An 8907-nucleotide genomic window follows, 5' to 3' on the forward strand; every position below is an offset into this window, starting at 1 on the left:
GGAAAACACATGCCAGAAGTCCTGCTTGTGATGATACAATAGACAGACATGCACTATAAATGCCACGGAAAGCGACGCTGCGGCATTGCTGCTGAAGACCCGTTTGGACAAGGCAGATCCTGGGAATTCCCTTGCAGAACCAAATTTGCTCCAGGATATGGAGATCGTGATGCTGTCCCTTTGCAATGAAATACGCTTGAATCACATCATCCACGTGCTGTCAGCTAGCAACTCATAAAAGCAGGCTGTCAAATCATGCCTAACGATGCCCAGTGCAATGACTCAGTCACGAGAACAGATAGACAGGGTGTGATGCCACGTGCCCAGCCTATCTAGAGGAGAAAAAGTAGAAGAGCGAGCCCCAGGGGCCAGGGGAAAGAGGGCATGGAGAGAACATTTAAAGGAGGCAGAGCTTCAGTTCTGCAAGATTAAAAAGTTCTGGAGGCTGATGGGGCCATGCACTTAGCAACCTCAATGCACTTAGCTCTGCTGAGCTGCACACTTACAAACGGGTGAGTTAGTAAACATTAGGGGATGTGTATTTTAACATCGTCAAAACTACTAATGCAGGTTCAGCATCCCTTATCGACAATGTTTGAGATAAGACTTGGTTTGAGTTTCAGATTTTTTTTTTTTTGGCCACACGTGGGAATATTTATAATGTGTATGACAAGTAATCTTGAGGAAAGGACGCAAGTCAAAACACAAAACTCTCTTATGCTTCATAAACACAGTGATGCACTTGGCCAGAAAGTAATCCATGATTTGATACAATGCTTTTTTGTAATGTGTGTGAAACAAATGTAGGATTGGAATTTTCTATTCCAGGCGTCTGTGTCAGCATTCAAAATTTCAGATTTCAGGGCATCTCAGCTTAAGAATCCTAAGTCTGGGTGAGCTTAAGAACCAGGACTGGGGCAGGAATGGCCAGACAGAGAGAGGCATCCACCAACAAGTCGGTGAGCTGCATAGTGGGGCTGGTTGGGTTGAACTAGACTCCAATGCTCATTGACATGTATGAGAGCTGAATGGGATGTGGGACAGACTGGAGCAGTCTGCTGTACATACTAGCAGGCATGGGAAGGGGTAGGCCTGGTGGGGGTTATTGTGGGTCACTCCAACTAGGATGCTGCTCCCACCAGTGTCCCTGAAGGCCAAATGTGTGATAGACAGGATCAGGCTGGGCTGCAACAACCATTGGTTTGTGTAAAAGTCAGGGCTGGAGAAAGAACTGACCCAACAAATGCAACCACCAGCATGTGCATAAACTGATTGGGGCGACAGACTGTGCCAGACCCTGTATTGGCAAGCACACATGAGAATCAGGTCTGGGATCACCTCAGATGAAGTTTCTATGGGGATTTCCCCTAACTGAATTGCTGAACTCAGAACCCCAACCATGGAGAGAATTGCAGGTTCCATGGTCTGACCATGGAGTGCATGTGTCAGAGCTGAGCCTCCTCAGTGGCTCAGACGGAGCAGTGGACAGCATATCCAGGTGCACATGGAGGATATGGCAGTACCTGGGAGTCTGCAGAGGACACTTGGTACCACAACAGAGGACAGAAGACAGAACAAATTAATCAACTACCCCAGCCAAGTGTTGGCAGTGAAGATTTAGGCAAACAGAGAATCTAAAGTGGACTATATCAATCAGTAAGTTCTGGAGATTTCATCATGCTTGGAGTGGCGAGATCAGCAATAATTTGGAACTCTTGAACTATCAAAACCTCATGAGCAGGACCCTCGGAGCATGCCCACATCGGAGACCCTGAGGTGGTGTTGGGTGGCTGCCCTTCATCCCAAGGTACAGAGGTATTTGGGAGGCTGGGTGTGGCTTCTCTCCTTGTGTCCCTCTTCTCCTAGATACTGGAAGAAACAAAAAATGTGGAAACTGTGATCTCACCCACATTCCTGTAGTCCTTGACCCTATTCACCCTAATCAAGTATGTAAAAAATGATCAAAAAGAAAAAGAACGAAGAATCCTCTGTCTTTAACAATGACAACAAAAATCAGAAAGCCGTAGTGACCTCTGATTGCAGTCTCCCTCTTTTTCTCTCCCTCTGCATCATAGGAGTAAAAGCAAACGCTCATAGCCAGGTGCACATGGAGGAGATATGGCAGTTCATTAGAACCTGCAGAGGACACCTGGTACCATAACAGAGGATGGAGGACAGAACAACTCAATCAACTACCCCAGCATGTGTTGGCAGAGAAAATCTGGGCAAAAGGAGACTATAATGTAGACTATGCCAGCCAGTGGATTCAGGAGAGATTTCATCATGCTTGGAGTAGTGAGATTGGCATCAATACAGAGCTTTTGAACTATCAAAACCACTTGAGCAGGACCCTCGGAGCATGCCCTACATCAGGGACCCTGGAATGGTTGGGAGGCTGGGTGTGGCTTCTCCCTTTGTCTTTCCCCCTCCCAGATACAGGAAGGAAAAAAGAGAATGTGGAAACAATGGCCTTACTCACTTTCCTCTAGCCCTTGACCCTTTGCACCCTAATCAACTATGTAAAGATCATCAAAAATAAAATTTTAAAAATATATTTTAAAAAAATTTAAAGTAAATGCTCCAATCTAAGATGCCAGAGGGCACCGGTACAGGTTTAACCATCTCCACAGAGGGTGAGTTAGCTTCCCCTATGCATCGAGTGATGCCTCAGCAAGTCCCGAAACTTTGGGGGAGGCAAAAATGAGAAGGGCACCTGGAGGAGAGACAGGAGTGGACTTGGAAGCCACACCTGCAGGAAATGTGGTCTTCTGTCTTTGATCGGATTGGAGCATCAGAAACACAGACTGGAAGGAGCAGAAGACCCGCTTTGACAGCAAGCTGAAGAAGCGAACTCCTGGGGAAACTGAGCCAGGAGATGCGTTCATTCAGCTTAATTCTCCTCTGAAGACCGCCATGTACGCGTGCGCTCCTCTACGCATCCGGAAGGGGCTGGCTGAGGATTACGGAAGTGGACAGAGACTGAGTCGATGACAGACGCAGTCCAGAAGATCTCCTCTCAGGGACACGCAGGACGCAGCACAGCGTCTGGCACTGCCTTTCCCTCTGGACTTCTAAGAGAGTAGTGGAGACCTTCAGAAAACATTCATTTTTATTTAAATGTAAAACTTCCGTGACCTACCTCGTTGACGTCTCAGAGTTTGTGATAGGGAAGAAAATATAAATACACAACTTATAATTCAGGTTTTACAACAGAGGTACAAAATTTACACAAAAAGCTAAAATTGGACTTTGACTAGAATAAATTATTTAAGGATTTGTTTTCTTTTTAGTTTGAAAGGCAGAATAACAGACAGAAGGGGAGAGAGAGAAAGAAGGAGAGAGAGAGAACCCATCTGCTAACTCACTCCCCAAATGTCTACAGTAGCCAGAGCTGGATTAGAAGTAGAGCAACAGTGGGCCCTGCAAGGGCCTCGCCTTGCACACGCCAGGATCCCATATGGGCACCAGTTCTAATCCTGGCTGCTCCACTTCCCTTCCCATCCAACTCCCTGCTTATGGCCTAGAAAGCAGTCGAGAACAACCCAAAGCGTTCAAATCTTACACTCGCTTGGGAGACCCGGAGAAGGCTCCTGGCTCCTATGTTCGGATTGACTCAGCTCCAGCCGTTGCAGCCACTTGGGGAGTGAATCAGCAGACAGAAGATCTTCCTCTCTGTCTCTCCTCCTCTCTGTATACCTGTCTTTCCAATAAAAATAAATAAGCATTTCTTGAAGAAGAAGCAGCAGCAACAGCAACAGGGACATGATCTGGTGCCTGTATGGGATGCCAGTGCCACAGGTGGAGGCTTAGCCTACATTGTCGCAGCACCAGCCCTAGTTAGAACAAATTGTGATCTAACTACACCAACATTTAGTTTAAATATATATGAATATTTATTGGAAAATATGAATCCCATATTATATATAATAAAGGAAGTTACCACATAGATTCTCAAACATGATTCCATCTTTTAAAAGCAAATGCAAGTATGTCTTAGAAAGTTCTTGGAAATGAATTTTGGTGTAAAGACTTTGAAATCCATGCATTCATATGTAGATAAACAAGAACAGGGATTTATCAGCACAAATAGCAAATTAATTACAATAGCTATGTTATGGATGATGAGGCGACCAGTGATCCTTAAAAAATGTTTTGCTTAATTTTATTTGATAAGCTGGGAAGGAGAGAGCAAGAAGCAGGAGGGGGGTGCTCCCCCATTTGCAGGCAGCTCCTTCCATAATACCTGCAGCCACTGGCTTTGGGCTGTGGTCAAAATCAGGAGCCCAGAACACGGTCAAAATCTCTCATGTAAGGGACAAAGACCCCTGGAGCCCACTTGTCCTACAGTCAGCACCTGCTGTCTCTAAGGAGCTCCGCTGGGGGAAATGCAGAGCCAGGACTCAACCCCAGGCATCCCCCCCGTGGGATGGGGAATCAACGCCAGGTATCCCCCACCCCGGCCACGCCGCTGGGCCCTGTGAGACTATATTTTCTTTGTAATCCAACAAACATGTAAACATACATTAGAAAGTCCGTAAGTGGGGTGAAAAGAGTTATTTTGATGCAAAAAAATAAATAATTTGGAATCCATGGATACGAGGAATCTTCAAAAAGTTCATGAAAAATTTGTAGCATGAAAAACTACATAGACGTCAAAAATTTCACCAAAATAAACATCTTTTCAAAAAGATTTATTTGGGCCCGGCGGCATGGCCTAGCGGCTAAAGTCCTCTCCTTGAATGCGCTGGGATCCCATATGGGGGCCGGTTCTAATCCCAGCAGCTCCACTTCCCATCCAGTTCCCTGCTTGTGGCCTGGGAAAGCAGTCCAGGATGGCCCAAAGCCTTGGGACTCTGCACCCGCGTGGGAGACCTGGAAGAAGTTCCTGGCTCCTGGCTTCAGATCAGCGCAGCACCGGCCGTTGCGCTCACTTGGGGAGTGAATCATCGGACAGAAGATCATAAAAACAAATAAATCTTTAAAAAAAAAAAAGATTTATTTATCTTTATTGGAAAGTCAGATTTATAAAGAAAAGAAACAGATAGATCTTCCACCCACTGGTTCACTCCCCAAGTGGCCACAAACGCCAGAGCTGAGCCAATTTGAAGTCAGGATTTTCCTCTGGGTGTCCCACATGAGTGCAGGGTCCCAAGGCTCTAGGCCATCCTGTACTGCTTTCCCAGGCCACAAGCAGGGTGTTGGGCAGGAATTGGAGGAGCTGGTGAACCAACTGGTGCCCACATGGCATTTCAAGGCATGCAGGTCCACTAGGCCTTCGTACTGGGCCCAGAATAAACATACCTTTTCGTTCCACTTTTCCACGGATTTTGTTTCTTGGCCCTTGTATTACAATAAACCTAACACAGAAACAGGTAATAAATCCAGTTACCCTCAATCAAGCCAGGCCTATAAGGGGCTTTGCAAAAAGATAGAGCAATGCTAATCTCATTTTCCATTTGGGAAAAGTTATTGTCCATAAAAAAAAAAAAAATAGGTCAGCATGCCATGACTGCTAAGGTTATCATTTTGAATGAATTCATCATACTTTTAACATATTCCAGTCCATTTTTCAGGTCGAATTTCTAATATGGTTACTATCTCATCAACACGAGTACTGGGTGGTCTTGGGTCCTGAGAGCCGAAGAAGCAGTTCAACACAGAGCAGGTGCTTAGCAACCATTTAGGAGTGGCTCTCCCTTTCTCTTGCTGGAAACACACACTATGAAGTCGGAACCTCGCAGTTCCCTTACTAATCAATGCATTACCTTTCCCCAGCCTTGTCTGTGCCCCGTGTCCCCTCACCATAGCACCTGCTAGGAACCCCGCTGCTTGCTGCCTGTCAGAAACACAGATCCTACTCTCTTAACAATTTGCCAAAACCCTTGTCAAACAGCTAACAGCCCATAATTGAGTCTCTGAAAGAACATGCCCTCCGGGGTGAGTGTAAAAAAATTACAAATTAAGATAATAGATGATTATGTGAAACATACATCAAAATTGTCAGAAGGTTGCAATCTCGCCAATGATGAACTTGGCAGACAGGTGTGTATGGCTCCACGGCTGTCCGTCTTGAGTTCTCCCCTCTTGTTCACTTTCTCTAGATCTCTCCTTTCCTTGAAGTCACTGCAGTTCCAATGGCGATGCCTTACAATCCTGGATGTTGACGAAGGAGCGCTGCTTGCTTGAGCTACATTTCTAATGTTTACAGTGAAAACCACCCAAACAGAGGAAAGGGCTGGAGACACATTTCCAGAAGGAAGAGTGTCCTGTCACTTCTGATTTATGAAGTTGTCAGGGTGATCAGTAGCAGGGGGAGTAATAATGAGGATTTTCATGCTGACTCTTGCATGCCTCTAGGAGGGGACACGGCTAACTAGCTTAATGACAGAGTACATGTGCTTACCTGTGACGGCACCTGCTCCTGGACTCCAGCACTGCCCATGACCCTGATCGTCTGCCTGCCAACTGCTGGATCTCACTGCTGGCTCCTAGGCTCCCCCTTGGCTCCAACAACCCTCTCAGCCTAAGTAAGGACAAGTCAGAGACATCAGCCTGCACTCAATGACTTGAAGCCATTGACTGACAAACGGCTCGGCTCTCTTGCCCCTGGGGTAGGAGAACTCTGGAATTTGCTCCTCAGAGGCCCTGAGCCTCATAGAACACACAGATAACCTGCTCAGTCATGCATGTGTCAATGTTTCCCTTCAACTCCTCAATTTTCCACTTCCCTCCTGCTATTGCCTAGAATCTTCCACATAAACCACTGGCCCCAGATCTTTGTCTCAGGGACTGCAACCCTGAGAATCCAAGCTAAGACTTAATGCAAAAAAGGTCATGTCCTGAATTGGATTTTCCATTAGCTTTATTTTTTTTCCTCTTATTCCTCTTAGGTTTTGTTCAACATACATGATGAATGAGGTCTTAGAAACAGAGCATCCTGTACCTTCTCTTGGGAGGGACTAACAAAAAACTATTCTTAACTGAGAGTGGCTTGGTCCCAGTGCCACAAGGCTCCTTCTTAGCTACTGCAATAGCTTTGCAGGATTACAGTGCAGTGTCTACCTGCCAGCTGCATCCAGTTTTCAGCACCTGCTGAACAAAAGCAGAACCCAAGAATTGCTTCTCGTCAGGGCGAGAGGTGAGCGAATGCAGCTGGCTGGCCAAGCAGCTCCCTGACACCCGGCTGGGTGGTCGTGTGCCCAGCTCGCCCATGTGGCAGGGAGGCCCCTGCCGCTCTCACAGTGACCATGGGTTTGCATGGGCTTTGCCCTTTGCTTATCTGTGTCCGCTTGATCTCCGTTTGCTTTTCTGGCCTCTGACCCTTTTGTCGGCTAAAGCTTCAAGTGTTATCGTACTCTTTTGTCCTAGTCACCACCCTGTCCCGGCCACCTCCATTGGCTGTCAACACTACACAAACACAAAATGAGAGGGGACTAGGGCGAGAATTTCATTGGGTCAACTGAGTGACTGAAAAGAAAAAAAAAAAGTCGCTTTTATTTTTTTCTTCTTCTTCCCGCAAGTCACTTGTTTAACTTGCATTGATCAGCCATGTGACCTCTTCGACTCGGGAGTTGCAACGGTCAACCTGGTAGAAGTAGGTAAATAAATGAGAAACAGTCCGGGGTTCAAGGCCTGCTGTGTGTCCCTCCCACTTGGGATCTGAAAGCAAGAGGAACTGCCACAGAACGAAGGTTTCCAAGCTTGTACAAGGAAAGGTTGGCAGCGTCTGATTTCATGAGAGGTTCATGAAAGGAGACATGAAATCCCATTCGCGACATACCCTTTTCGGTGTCCCAAGACCATCTTGCTTAGAACACAGAACTGGGTTTCTCCCTCTGACATCTATGTTTCCAGGATGGGCCTCCGTGCCCATCCTGATTGAGGGAAAGTCACTGCATATTCCTGGCTTGAAAATAAACAAATAAAAACATCAAGGAAGACCTGCCTCTCCCAGAAAATAAGAAATGGAAGCTAGCTCTGGTAGGATGCTACCACCACCCCACACACACACACACACACACACATATATGTTCTGCACTGACACATACTCACAGAAAGGGGGCTTTGAAACACATGAGGCTGTGCCAAAAATAAAAGAGAAAATCGAAAAATGCGCGAAAGGCACCTCGTTAAGTCAATCTACGTTAGAAAACTTGGTATCCCATCTGTTATCAGGGGGTGTTTTTCGTTTTCTCCTTGTCTCCTAAAGAAAATAAAAATATCTAAAAATCTCTGATCACTTCAAGAAACCAGATTAACCAGCAAAACTCAAGAGTTCGAGTCCCGTTTTTAAATTGTACCCAAATTTCTTATTTTTGGAAAAATCATTTCACACTAATCGGAAACCTCAAATTACTCATAATCTTTGACACAGGAACTGCACCTTTATAAAGCCGTACAAAGAAATTGTCCAAATCCAAGACCCATGGTTTATATTCAAGATATCCCTTATAGTCCCAATGGTAATGCCACAAATCAGGAAACAACCTACATCGGTGATGAAATTGGATGTAAAAGTAGATTATGATATATTCACACTATTGGATAACATTTGATATCAAAATTAGCACCAAAATCTGTAATGCTCAAAAAGTAACAATAATCCACAATAAGTAAGATGTAAGGGTGTATTTGCTGTAGTTATAGCGATGAGAGATGGATTTGTACTGTATAAACACAGGTTTCTATGATATTCAAAAGACACAGAGGGCCTAGAAATTTTTATATATCCTTACATTTTCAGGAGCGAAAAAAAAAAGTCTCAAAATGGTGCATCGACCACCTGGGCTCTCTCTCTCACTTAGCACACGCTTCAAATCCACACATTTTCACCACTTACTACATTCCATGGATTTTCAGATTTTTTTAAGGTTAAGTCATGGTTGCCGGACTCTTGTCAAGGAGTGA

Source organism: Ochotona princeps, chromosome 17 (genome assembly GCF_030435755.1).
Source record: "Ochotona princeps isolate mOchPri1 chromosome 17, mOchPri1.hap1, whole genome shotgun sequence".
Taxonomy (NCBI): domain Eukaryota; kingdom Metazoa; phylum Chordata; class Mammalia; order Lagomorpha; family Ochotonidae; genus Ochotona; species Ochotona princeps.